Raw genomic sequence first — 14,227 nt, forward strand, 5'->3', positions numbered from 1 at the left:
GCTTAAGCCCATGTGTTGTGCCTGTGTTGTTGGTGCCCAAAAAGGATGGAAAATGGCGGATGTGTTGTGATTGTAGGGCTATCAACAACATCACAATAAAATACAAACATCCCATCCCTAGATTTGATGATATGTTGGATGAATTACATGGGGCTCAAATTTTCTCAAAAATAGATCTTAAGAGTGGATACCACCAAATTCGAATCAAAGAAGGTGATGAGTGGAAAACTGCTTTTAAGACTAAGTTTGGGTTATATGAGTGGCTAGTAATGCCTTTTGGTCTTACAAATGCCCCAAGTACATTCATGAGACTTATGAATCATGTTTTAAGGGATTGCATTGGGAAGTTTGTAGTTGTTTATTTTGATGATATTTTGGTATATAGTCAAGATTTGCAAAATCATGAAAAACATTTAAGAGTTGTTTTAACAATTCTTAGAACTAATAAATTGTTTGCAAATCTTGACAAATGCACCTTTTGTGTTGATAGTGTCATCTTTCTAGGTTTTGTAGTCAATAAAAATGGGTTCCATGTTGACCCTGAGAAAATAAAGGCCATCCAAGAGTGGCCAACCCCAAAGAATGTAGGAGAAGTTAGGAGTTTTCATGGATTAACAAGTTTTTATAGAAGATTTGTACCTAACTTCTCTAGTCTAGCTTCACCTCTCCATGAGTTGGTGAAAAAGGATGTTACATTTATTTGGGGAGAAAAACAACAAAAGGCTTTTGAGCTACTCAAAGAGAAGCTCACTCAAGCACCCATTCTGGCTCTTCCCAATTTTTCAAACACTTTTGAGCTAGAATGTGATGCTTCCGGGAATGGAATATGTGATGTGTTATTGCAAGAAGGCCACCCAATTGCTTATTTTAGTGAAAAACTTCATGATGCCTCTTGTAATTACCCCACCTATGACAAAGAACTCTATGCTCTTGTAAGGGCTCTTCAAACTTGGGAACATTATCTTGTTTCCAAGGAGTTTATTATTCATAGTGATCATGAATCACTAAAATATTTGAAGAGCCAACACAAGTTGCAAAAGAGACATGCTAAGTGGCTTGAATTCATTGAACAATTCACTTATGTTATCAAATACAAGAAAGGGAAGTCTAATATAGTGGCGGATGCTTTGTCAAGGAGAAATATATTACTAGCCACTTTAGGAGCTCAAATTTTTGGGTTTGATAACATAAAAGAATTGTATACTCAAGATAGTGAGTTTGCCACCTTGTATGAGGAATGTTTGCAAAAACCACAAGGAGGGTTCTATGTGAGAGAGGGGTACCTTTTCAAAGAAGGCAAATTGTGTATACCCCAAGGCTCACAAAGAAAACTCCTTGTCAAAGAGATGCATGAGGGAGGATTGATGGGGCATTTTGGGGTAGATAAAACCTTAAGCATGCTAAAAGATAAATTCTTTTGGCCCCACATGAGGAGAGAAGTCCAAAGGCATTGTTTTAAGTGCATTACTTGCTTAGAATCCAAATCTAGAGCAATGCCTCATGGTCTTTATACTCCCTTACCCATTGCTTCAACTCCTTGGGAAGATATTAGCATGGATTTTGTCTTAGGACCACCAAAAACTTCCAGGGAGTTTGATTCTATTTTTGTGGTTGTGGATCGTTTTAGTAAAATGGCCCATTTTATACCATGCCACAAGATAGATGACGCAAGTAATGTGGCTAGGTTATTCTTTCGAGATGTGGTTAGACTTCATGGTCTACCTCGGGTCATCATTTCTGATAGAGATTCAAAATTTCTTAGTCACTTTTGGAGAACCTTATGGTCTCGATTAGGGACTAAGCTTTCTTTTTCTACTACTTGTCATCCTCAAACAGATGGTCAAACAGAAGTAGTAAATAGATCTCTATCCACTCTATTGAGAGTAGTCCTCAAGGGTAACCATAAATCTTGGGATGAGTATACCTTCCACATGTGGAGTTCATAGAACTACTAAAATATCTCCTTTTGAAGTTGTATATGGTTTTATTCCTCTCACACCTATGGATTTAATTCCCTTACCTACTTCACATGAATTTGTTCATCAAGAGGGAATCTCTAAATCCAAATTTATTAAAACCTTTCATGAGAGGATTAGTAATCAAATACAACAACAAAGTGAGAGATATGCTAAGTATCACAATAAGGGTAAAAAGGAAGTCATTTTCAATGAAGGTGACTTAGTTTGGCTTCACCTTAGAAAGGAAAGATTCCCTATTCAAAGAAAGTCCAAACTAAGTCCTAGAGGAGATGGTCCTTTTAAAATCCTTAAGAAGGTCGGTGTCCATTCCACTTTTAATGTTACTGATCTTCGTCCTTTTGTAGGATCCGATACAGATGAAGATTTGGATTTGAGGACAAATCCTCTTCACGGGGGAGGAGATGATGACTTAGGTCATAGACCCATTACTAGAAGCATGGCAAGGAAACTCCAACAAGAGCTTGAAGACATGGACACAACTGGACAGGTCCTCTTCCTTCATTTTGCATGGAATTTAGTGATCCAAGACAAAGGGGCAAAGTTGTCCAAGTGAAGATTCAGACTGTTGGTTGCACCCCATCTCTTTGCTATCCACACCTCTCAGTATTTAGCACATGGCTGACGAGCTTCTTCTAGTAATCACTCACGTTTTCCTTGCTTGTGCATGTGGCATGAGATCCACTTATCACAACAATGTAAATCACGCTGCAGGCTGAATGGATCATCTATAAATCCATGGCAGCATCACTCTGTAAAAGACTTTGGTGCATATATGAAATTTCTTTTGCTGCAACTTGCTTTCCAGCTTTAGAGTTCTGCCAAAGTCTTCTTAGATCTTTCCACTCACCACCTAGTTCCTTCCAAGAATGGAAGGCGACTGAACTAGATACATTCCATCTCAGATCTGCATCCATTATTTCACTTCCACATTCCACCCTCCGTTGTTGCTGTTATTCATCATCCACTATTTTGCATTAACGCTTCTCTGATTCACTCTGCTGCTCACGATGCAAGCTCCACCGAGTCATCCGGTCATCAATTATCCATTGGAAAGCAACTTTTCAAGCATTTAGTCTCTCCACTCAAGTAAGTCAAGCAATTTCATTCTTAAGGTTTCTAAGTTTGGAAATTTGATGAAGAACATGTGTAGGAATATGAACGCTAATATAGGGTCAACAACAAAGAACAATAACAAACAACAAACAAGTTCAATCAAACAACAAACAACTTCAATCAAATAACAACAACAAACAAGTTCAATAAAAAAAAACAACAAACAAGTTCAACAAATAAGTTCTTCAAAACTAAAAAGAAAACTAAAACTAACCTTCAAAAGGTGGATTCATCAAAATAAAGTGTTGCCACTAGTGAGAGAGAAAACAGAATGTGCCTATGAAGGACAAGAATGTTGGTATCGGAGGGGGTAATTTTCAAAGAGTTTAGCGCAGCGGATTAAAAAACACAGAGAGCGTAAAGCGTATTAGGTCACAGTTGAAACGATTTTGCCCTTTTTTTAACAAAGTAATTTTCTTTCAGAAAATTAACCAAACAGTTGATGTGCGATAAGTAAAATAAGTNTANNGATAAGANAAATTCACACGAGTATTTTTATACTGGTTCGATTCAACAGAATCTACGTCCAGTCGTTAATCACTATAAATAGTGATTAACAGTTCCACTAAAAATGGTTTAATAGATTACAATCAAATGAAAAGAACCACTCTACCAACTTGAAGAGAACCGCTCCGGCAATCGACCAACGATTCGCAAGCTTCTCCTTTCACAAGACCAGGTAGAGAACCTTGCCAACTTGAAGAGAGTCCGCTTCGACTATCGACACACGATACGTAAGCCTCTCCTTTCACAAGACCAGGGAAGGGAACAAAATGAACAGAAGCTCTCAGGAACGTTCCTTTGACAACACAGTGTTCTAAGCTTTCTCAGTTCACTAAAAGTTACTTCTGAAGATTTCAAAAACCAGTTATATAGCCAAGCACACTGAATGCCAAAGGTCAGCTCCCAACTGCCATGAATAATCGATTATTGTAAGTGATAATCGATTATTCAAGTCCGTTATAGAAATTTCAAAAAGTGATAATAGATTATATGAAGTGATATTCGATTATTCAAGTGTGACTTGTGATAATCGATTATTGCTTCATGATAATCGATTATTTTAGTTCAAAAGCATCTGATAATCGATTATACCTTAATCATAATCGATTATACCAGTAGAAATTACAATGTTTATCATTTTCCTACTACATTCAAAATCTACAAATTGCTTTTTAAGTATTCTCCTATTACATTCAAAAATTACAATTTGCAGCATCATCAAAACTTATCTTCAGGTTTTACCAATACTCCCTTATTGGTAACAAAGAACACGAAAATAATCGGTGAAAACAAACGAAAATGATACCTAAAGTAGTTAATTAACATGCACTTGTATCAAATGAAAGAAAGATTACATTTGATGGTCGTCAAACTTCGTTCGAGAAAAGTTTGAGCAGAGAAGAGGGTCTCGCACGCTAAGATAAAGGGAATTAATTTTCCATCTCCCGCTCAATTTTTTTATTGAATTCACTAACCTTTTGATGTCTAACACTAGGGCATTCGACGTTTTATATCCTTTTACGTCGAATTATGCAGAATCAATTATTACGGATGCAAGACATTGTGGTCTAGTAATTAAGGATAGGCTTTCTTCGCCGAGACATTGGGTTTTAAGTAATTTAGAAAGTGACATTGACATTTAATGAAAAAGACGAATTCTTATATGCACGAAAGTAAAGATGGTGAAATCCAAACCCCAAAAACATTATCATCTCATATTATCAACATCATCTATTCACTCTAGTGTTTTGCTTCAATTGATCAACTTGCATGCTTATTTATTTTATTGCATATGAATTTTAAACAAACAAAATATGTTTTCAATCTTAATTGGTTAAGTGATTACACCATTGTCTAGTGTTGTGAGTCTTCTGGGATACGATACTTGGTCTTTCCATTTTATATTACTTGATACGATTCGATACACTTGCCGACATCTTAACATCCTCCTACATGACTCTCTTTAATAATAAGCTTTCTAATGGATCCTTGGGGTATAATATGTTACCAATGAGAAGCATTAGTAAATCTTGAAGTAATGGTTTTGATGATGGTACTGGAAGTTTAACTTGAAGAAGATATTAGAAAATTTTTTAAAAGCACTTTATAAAAAACAAATGTATTAGGAATGTCTTTAAATATGTAAAACTTGTATTTTTGGTAATATTACGTATTTAATCGATTATGGGGATCGATTATCCTGAGCTTTTCCGAAAAACTAGTTTGCTCTGGAATAATTGATTATCACTCCAAATAATCGATTATCACGGGTTTGTTTTGAAAACTACCCAAGTTATTTTGAAAAGCCTGTAACGGACTTGAATAATCGATTATCACTTACAATAATCGATTATTACTGGCAGTTGTAACATGACCCTTCATTTTCAAACTAGCGGCTTATAAATAGATGTTTAGAGAACTTCAGAAACAATGTTTTGAACTGAGGTCTTTAGCAGAATACAGTTTGTCTGAGGAAGTTCTCTAAACCTAGTTCAAATACTTTGCCTGGTCTCGTGAATAGGAGAAGCTCGCGTTTCGTTTGTCGATAGTTGGAGCGGTTCTCTTCGAGTTGGCAAGGTGTTCTTCCTAGTCTCGTGAATAGGAGAAGCTCGCATTTCGTTAGTCGAAAGTCGGAGTGATTCTCTTCGAGTTGGAAGAGTGTTCATCTTCCGGTTCGTTCGTCGAAGGAAGGTTCAATCATCATATTTTATTCACTCTTATTGTAATCTGTGAAACTGATTTTTAGTGAAACTACTAATCACTTTTTATAGTGATTAATGATTGGACGTAGATTCTTTTGAATCGAACCAGTATAAAAATTATCTGTGTGATTTTTCTACTCCCTATACTCTTTACTATTATATGCACATCAACTGTTTGATAAATTTTCTTTTAGAAAATTTATTTTTAAAACTGATCATTTTTATATAACTTGTGACCGAACACGCTTTCCGCTAAAATTAATTTTTACTCTGTTGCGTTATTCTTTGGCTGATACCAACCAACAATTGGTATCAGAGCTTGACTTGATAGTTTTTCAAAATTTTCGAAAATGGTCGGTCATAATCAAAATCTTGTATATGCCAAGGGTGCTTCTATTAACAGACCACCACTTTTTACTGGTGATAATTATGCGTTCTGGAATGTCAGAATGGAAATCTTTATGGGGTTTGTTGACAGAGGTATTTGGGAAGCAGTACAAAATTGTCCTTTTATTCCTAAAAGTACAGTTGATAGTGCAGATGTAGAAAAACCATATTTTAACTAGACTGTTGAAGAAAATAGACGAGCTTAGTTTGATATTAAAGCTCGTAATATTATTTCATCTGTTGTTGTACTTGATGAATTTTATAGAATTTCAGTGTGTAAGACAGCACATGAAATGTGGGAAGTCCTCAAAGTCACACATGAGAGTATAGAGGATGTGAAACGTGCAAGGAAGAACACTCTCATCCAGGAGTATGAGATGTTCAGAATGCAACCTGGAGAAACTATATCTGATGTCCAAAAGCGTTTCACTCACACAGTGAACTACTTAACTGGTTTAGGTAAGACCTTTGATACTGATGAATTAAATGTCAAAATTTTGAAATCTTTGGATAGGTCTTGGCAACCAAAGGTGACTTCCATCTCAGAGTCACAAAACCTCTCTCAAATGACGATATCGATTCTCTTTGGAAAGCTCCGTGAGCATGAGCTTGAATTGAAAAGATTAACTGCTGAAGAGGATCAAGGTAAAAGGAAGACACTTGCCTTCAAATCTGAAATCTCAAAAGGCAAGAGTTCTAAAAAATTTGAAGATGATGATTTTGATGATGAGGAGAACATGAGCCTCATGATAAAGAAATTTGCTAAATTTATGAAAGCAAAAGGTAAGGATAAATTCTGTAAAGAAAGGAGAGAAAATCAAGAATCTCCTTCAAGTGTTAAATGCTACGGATGTGGAGAAAGAGGACATATGAAAACTAAATGTCCAAAGAGCAAGAAAAGTGAAGAAAAGAAGTAAAGAAAATTTTGAAAGAAGAAGAAAGCTTACATAGCATGGGAAGATAATGCTTCTAGTTCAGCTAGCTCAATTGATTTAGATGAAGAAGCAAATATATGTTTAATGGTCGACTCAGAAGATACTGGAAGCCAAGAACCTACTAAGTCAAAGAAGTCATTATGGTATCTTGACAGTGGATGTTCAAGACACATGACCGGTGACAAGAAAAGGTTTATCTCTTTTGAGAAGAAAAAAAAAGGATTTGTAACTTATAGGGATAACAATAAAGGTAGAATAATGGAATCAGAGACATTGGAGGAGGAAACACTTTGACTATAAGAGATGTCTTTTATGTTGAAGGCCTAAAGCATAACCTTATAAGCATAAGTCAATTATGTGACAAAGGGCTCAAGGTAACCTTTGAAAGTGATAAATGCACTGTTTATTTTAAAGACTCTACTAATATTGCTTTGCAAGGTTTAAGGTATAATAATATTTATTTGATTGATATTGAAAGTGCATCTGGTCATAGTATAACATGCTTAGTTGCTAAAGAGGAAAATCCTTGGCTATGGCATAAAAGAGTTGCACATATTCATATGCAACATTTAAATAAACTGATTTCAAAAGATCTTGTGATTTGTTTGTCAAAATTGAAATTTGAGAAAGACAAATTATGCACTGCATGTCAAAAAGGTAAACAAACCAAATCTTCATTTTCATCCAAAAGCATGATTTCTACATCAAAACCTTTAGAACTTTTGCTTATGGACTTATTTGGTCCATCTAGAATTAAAAGTTTTTTGTGGAAATTACTATGCTCTTGTAATTGTTGATGATTATACTAGATTCACTTGGACATTCTTTTTAACGTTAAAAAGTGAAGCTTTTAAAGCATTCAAATCATTTGCTAAACGTATTCAAAATGAAAAAGATTTGAAAATCAAAACCTTGAGAGGTGATCATGGTGAATTTGAAAATGAATCTTTTGAAAAATTTTGTGACGAACATGGAATTGTACATAACTTTTCTGCACCTAGAACTTCCCAACAAAATGGTGTTGTTGAAGGGAAAAATAGATCATTAGAAGAATTAGCTAGGAATCTTATGAATGAATCTAATGTGCCAAAATATTTTTGGGCTGATGCAGTTAGTACTGCCTGTTATGTGTTGAACAGGATGCTTATTTGGCCAATTCTAAAATTAACTCCTTATGAATTTTTAAATGGTAGAAAACCAAATGTGTCTCATTTGAAAATTTTTGGATGCAAATGCTTTATCTTGAATAATGGTAAAGATAATCTTGGTAAATTTAATGCAAAATCTAATGAAGCAATCTTCCTAGGCTATTCTTTGACTAGCAAAGCATATAGAGTATTCAATAGAAGAACTTTGGTAATTGAAGAATCAATGCATGTTGTCTTTGATGAGATTATGGACCTTGAGGTAAACCCTCTTGAGTCAAATAAACCTATTGCAGGTGATGAGGATTATTTGAGGGAAGCTCTTGAAGAGATGTATCTAATGAAAACTATCCTCCTGAACTTCAAGAAAAACCTCAAGCTGTTGATCCTAAAAGCTATCAACAACCAAGAGGACTCTCCTTGGAAATCATCATTGGAGATATATCAAAAGGGGTAACTACTAGACACAATCTCAATAATTTTTGTCTGACTGTAGCTTTTGTGTCTTAGATAGAACCCAAGAACATAAAGGAAGCACTTCAAGATGATAAGTGGTGTGTTGCTATGCAAGAAGAGCTAAATCAATTTGAAAGGAATGATGTTTGGGAACTCATTCCTAGAAAAGATGATTATCAAGTCATAGGAACAAAATGGGTATTTAGAAACAAGCTTGATAAGGAGGGGAACATCACAAAGAACAAAGCAAGACTAGTTGCAAAGAGCTACTATCAAGAGGAAGGTATAGAGTATGATGAAACATATGCCCCAGTAGCCAGGTTAGAAGCAATTAGATTATTACTTGCCTATGCATCTTTGATGAAATTTTAACTGTATCAAATGGATGTGAAAAGTGCATATTTAAATGGTTTTATAAAAGAAGAAGTGTATGTTAGTCAACCTCCTGGTTTTGAGGATTTTAAATATCTTGATCATGTTTATAAATTAAAAAAAGGCATTATATGGTCTTAAACAGGCACCTAGGTCTTGGTATGAAAGACTTAGTACCTTCTTAATTGATAATGATTTTTCTAGAGGTAAGGTTGATTCAACCTTATTTATTAAGAAATAAAGTAAAAACATATTGATTGTGCAAGTGCATGTAGATGATATTATATTTGGGTCAACTGATAATTCTTTGTGTGAAGAATTTGCACAAATAATGCAAGGTGAGTTTGAGATGTCTATGATGGGTGAACTGAATTTCTTTTTAGGATTGCAAATAAAGCAGATGAATGGGGGAACCTTTATCTCCCAAACGAAATATTGTAGGGAAGTTCTTAAGAAATTTGGTATGGATACTTGCAAAGAGGCAAATACACCTATGGCAACTTCGTGTTATTTCGATAAGGATGAATCTGGTAAAGGAGTAAATGAAACTATGTTTAGAGGTATGATAGGATCTTTATTGTATCTTACTGCTAGTAGACCGGATATTATGCAGAGTGTATGTGTGTGTGCTAGGTACCAAGCTAATCCCAAAGAATCTCATTTGACTATTGTCAAGAGAATCTTAAAATACCTTAAGGGAACCATTTCTTTTGGACTTTGGTATCCTTCAGATGCTTCACCTAGTTTAATAAGATTTTCTGATGCTGATTACGGTGGCTGTAAAATTGATAGGAAAAGTACTAGTGGCACTTGTCACTTTTTGGGTTGTTCTTTAATGTCTTGACACTCAAAGAAACAAGCGTGTGTAGCTTTGTCTACCACTGAAGCTGAATATATTGTTGTTGGCAATTGTTGTGCCCAAATTTTGTGGATGAAACAGCAACTGGAAGACTTTGATATCTTCCTTGATCATATTCCACTGAAATGTGAGAATACTAGTGCTATAAATCTAACTAAGAACCCCATAATGCATTCAAGAACTAAGCACATTGAGATTATACATCATTTCTTGAGGGACCATATTCAAAAGGGAGATTGCCAAATTGAATACATTGATACTTTACATCAATTAGCTTATATTTTCACAAAGGCACTGCCTAAAGATAGATTTTATGAGCTTAGAAGAGAGTTAGGAGTGTTAGATATGTCTTAGGATCAAAGTTTATGCAACTTTCTCAATTTTCGTAAGCTTAACGCTTTTACTCGATTATCACAGGGTAATAATCGATTATGTTTGGCTTTTAGAAAACCCTTAATCGCAGATAATCGATTATCCCAGGGAATAATCGATTATTCAAATTCAAACCCAAATCTAGAAAATTATGAATAGTTTATTGAATATCATCAGCCAAAATCGATTATTCTGCAATATCTGGAAAGTGACTCATGAACTGATAATCGATTATCACACGCACAGTTTCAAAAATAGAGTCGTTGGAGAGCTCTATAACGGCTATAAACGGCTATTTTCTGATTTTTCTTATAAATAGCCTCCTATAATTGATTAATGGTCACTTGTTTGCATCCAGAAACTTCCAAAATCAAATCTGAAACAAATTTCCTCATCTTTCTCAAAAGTTTCCTCTCTTTCAAACCTTCCATGGCTAATTCCAGAAGAACCCGTAGAAGAAATGTTGGTGCTTCTTCTTCCTCTCAACCACGATCTGCCACAATTGATGGGTGGATATCCGATCAAGAGAAGCATGTGGATTATATCAACTTTTGGCAAGAAAGAAGAATCTTGGCGGTAAAGTATATTTGCCTTGATTTTTATCGCTTCTATGGATTTCAATTTCCCGACCTATTTGTTGGTCAAGGTCTCACAAACTTAGTGGAGCAAAAAGGTTGCATATATCTCGATCTCATAAGAGTTTTCTACTTCAATTTGAGATATCGAGACGGGATCATATCCATCAAGGTGAAAGGCGTCCGCATAATTTTGGATGACGACGTGTGGACCAACGTTGCCCAACTCATCATTTGGGATGATGCTATGAAAGTTCATCTTGGTGTTCTAGAGTTCAACCGACTACTGGCCTTTCAATCTTTCTTGCGCCATCCTAAACAGCAAATCAATCGTAGACAACTGCTTGTTGGTGGTTTCAAAGTTGAAGAGAGAATGATCCACTACTTGATTGTGTAGATATTGTGTCCAAGAGCCACCAACCATGCTCAATGTTCTGAGCAAGATCTGCTTCTTCTGTATGGATCTTAAATCACATACATATTGATTGACCTACTCTTATTGCTGACACCATGGTAAAAGCCAAGAAATATCACTCTTATCATTTTCCTTATGCTCTTCTCATCTCTAGAATCCTAGAATATAAAGGGGTTAATGTGGAAGGCGAACATATTGAAGCAATTCAAGCTATTGGATTTGAGATTGGAGAAACCACCTTTCGCCAAATGGGATTTGTTACTCGAGGAAATGCAATTATTCATAAAGATGATGATCATTCTGATGCTGATGAAGAAGAAGACATGGATGCTCATATGGCAGAACTAGTAACTAATGTTGCTCCTTCTGATGTTGGTCCATCTAACATGCCGTCATCCTCCTCACTTACCATGGAAGAACATTTTGCTAAACTATCTAAAAAAATAGAGGATATGAGTCTTGCACAGAAAGCTCACTTTGATGAAATTTATGAGTGACAGCAAGCTCAAGACGAATACGTGGTTGATCAATTTCTTGATCTTGATGTTCGCCTAACAAATATTGAAACTCATCTCAACATTCAACCACCTGAGAGATCCCCCAGCCCTGAGTTTTAGAGTAAAGATTATGTGTTTGTATGTCTTGTTGCGTGATTGTTGCTGCTTCTGTTTTATACTTATGTCCTTTTATGTTGCTTCTTATGATGGCGATGTAATCTTTCATGTTCTAAATTAAATAATCTCTTATGTTTAATGCATATGTTGTTTAAATGAGGGGGAGATTATATTAAGGGGTAGCTTTTTGCAATGCTCTTTTTGCTTATGATAAAAAAGGGGGAGAAGTATACTATAAAATGGTACAAGTATTGCTAACTTTCTTGTGGTCTGTTAGCTTGTATGTTTTGCAGGAAATGTCGCAGGAATGCCAAAGCTGCTTTTAAAACAAATTTTTTTTATCATCATAAAAAAGGGGGAGATTGTTACCAATGAGAAGCATTGGTAAATCTTGAAGTAATGATTTTGATGATGCTACAACAAGTTTAACTTGAAGAAGATATTAGAAATCTTTTTAAAAGCACTTTGTAGAATACAAATGTATTAGGAATGTCTTTAAATATGTAAAACTTGTATTTTTGCTAATATTACATATTTAATCGATTATGGGGAGCAATAGTCGATTATCCTGAGCTTTTCTGAAAAACTAGTTTGCTCTAGAATAATCGAATATCAGTCCAAATAATCGATTATCACAGGTCTGTTTTGAAAATTGCCCAAGTTATTTTGAAAAACCTGTAACGGACTTGAATAGTCGACTATCACTTACAATAATCGATTATTACTGGCAGTTGTAACATGACCCTTCATTTTCAGACCAACTGCTTATAAATAGATGTTTAGAGAACTTCAGAAACAATGTTTTGAACTGAGGTCTTTAGCAGAATACAGCTTGTCTGAGGAAGTTCTCTAAAGTTAGTTCAAATACTTTGCTTGGTCTCGTGAATAGGAGAAGCTCGCATTTTGTTGGTCGATAGTTGGAGTAGTTTTCTTCAAGTTGGCAAGGTGCTCTTCTTGGTCTAGTGAATAGGAGAAGCTCGCGTTTCAGGTTTACATACTCAGCTGATATAACAAATTTGAATGAACAATGCTTGTGTTGAACATGTTGTGTTGATTTGCAATGTATGTTCCCATGATTGATTATGTGCTACATGTATTGAACATGCTTGTATTGAAATGTGTGATAAAATGATTTTGATTACTTCTGCACATTTCTGAAGAAAAGCTCACAAGCACTTTATGAACTTATATTTGTTGTAACAAAGGTCTAGCTCAGTCGAAAACACTGGTAATGGATTCGACTATGCTAAAATCTTTGTACAGATTTTGTGAACATGTGCTTGATGAGATTTTGAGTTGAAAAGAATTTCAAAATGATTTTTCATGTGTTAGTCGACATTGTGGAACACCTATTCGACTGTGTTGCTGTTATTTTTGGAATTCTGTTATGCCTACTTGCTCCAACAGCTATATTTTCAAAAGTTAGTTAGGATTGACTGACTGGGTCAATTGTCTTAAATGTGTATTGATTTGGTTGACTGAGGAGCCTTTCTGTTGACTGTCTGTTATAACCGTTTTAATACAGTCGAATGTATTAGTAGGCAATTCGATTGAGAATGACAGGAAAACTATAAATAAAACGGAACACGATTTGTTCTGAATTTGGTGATCTAACATTTTCATATTCCTGTTTCAGACAAAATTCTCAGTTTAGGAAGCTCCAAGAATTCTCCAAGAAGACGGTGGTGATCTTTCTTGAGAGAGATTCAGATTGAGGAGTATATTGCCCACAATTTTTGATCAACATATGCACAAAGAAGGTGCTTCTGGTTTGATCTTGAAGGCTTGGCATCCTGTGAAGATTGTTGTATTTGACTAAAGGCTTGGCAACCTGTGAAGTCTGTTGTGATAGGCTTGGCAACCTGTGAAGCGTACTGTGATAGGCTTGGCATCCTGTGAAAAGTGCTGCTTAGACGTTGAGGATTGTTCGACGTGGGTTCAGATTGTAGAAGAGGGGATTCTTGCTGCAATTCTGGTTTTGTGTGTGCAACTATATTTGGTTTTGGGTTAGAGAGGAGATTTATATTTTTGCGTGCTGCTTCTATAAATTCCTTGTTGTGAAAACCGCAACCATTATAGTGCATTTGCTTCCAAGAGTGGAAGGACACTGGATGTAGGCATTGTTGGCCGAACCAGTATAAAACCAGTGTTTGATTTTCTCTATCCCTGCACTCTTTAATTCAGTCGACATTATTTGTTTAGCAGTCAACTACGTTTTTCCGCTGCACTGAAATTTTCATTACTTGCATTTCAGGGAAAGATCAAAAGCTTTGAATTTTCATACCAAGATTGCGAAAAGA

This window comes from Vigna radiata, chromosome 1 (genome assembly GCF_000741045.1).
Source record: "Vigna radiata var. radiata cultivar VC1973A chromosome 1, Vradiata_ver6, whole genome shotgun sequence".
NCBI classification, from domain to species: Eukaryota; Viridiplantae; Streptophyta; class Magnoliopsida; order Fabales; family Fabaceae; genus Vigna; species Vigna radiata.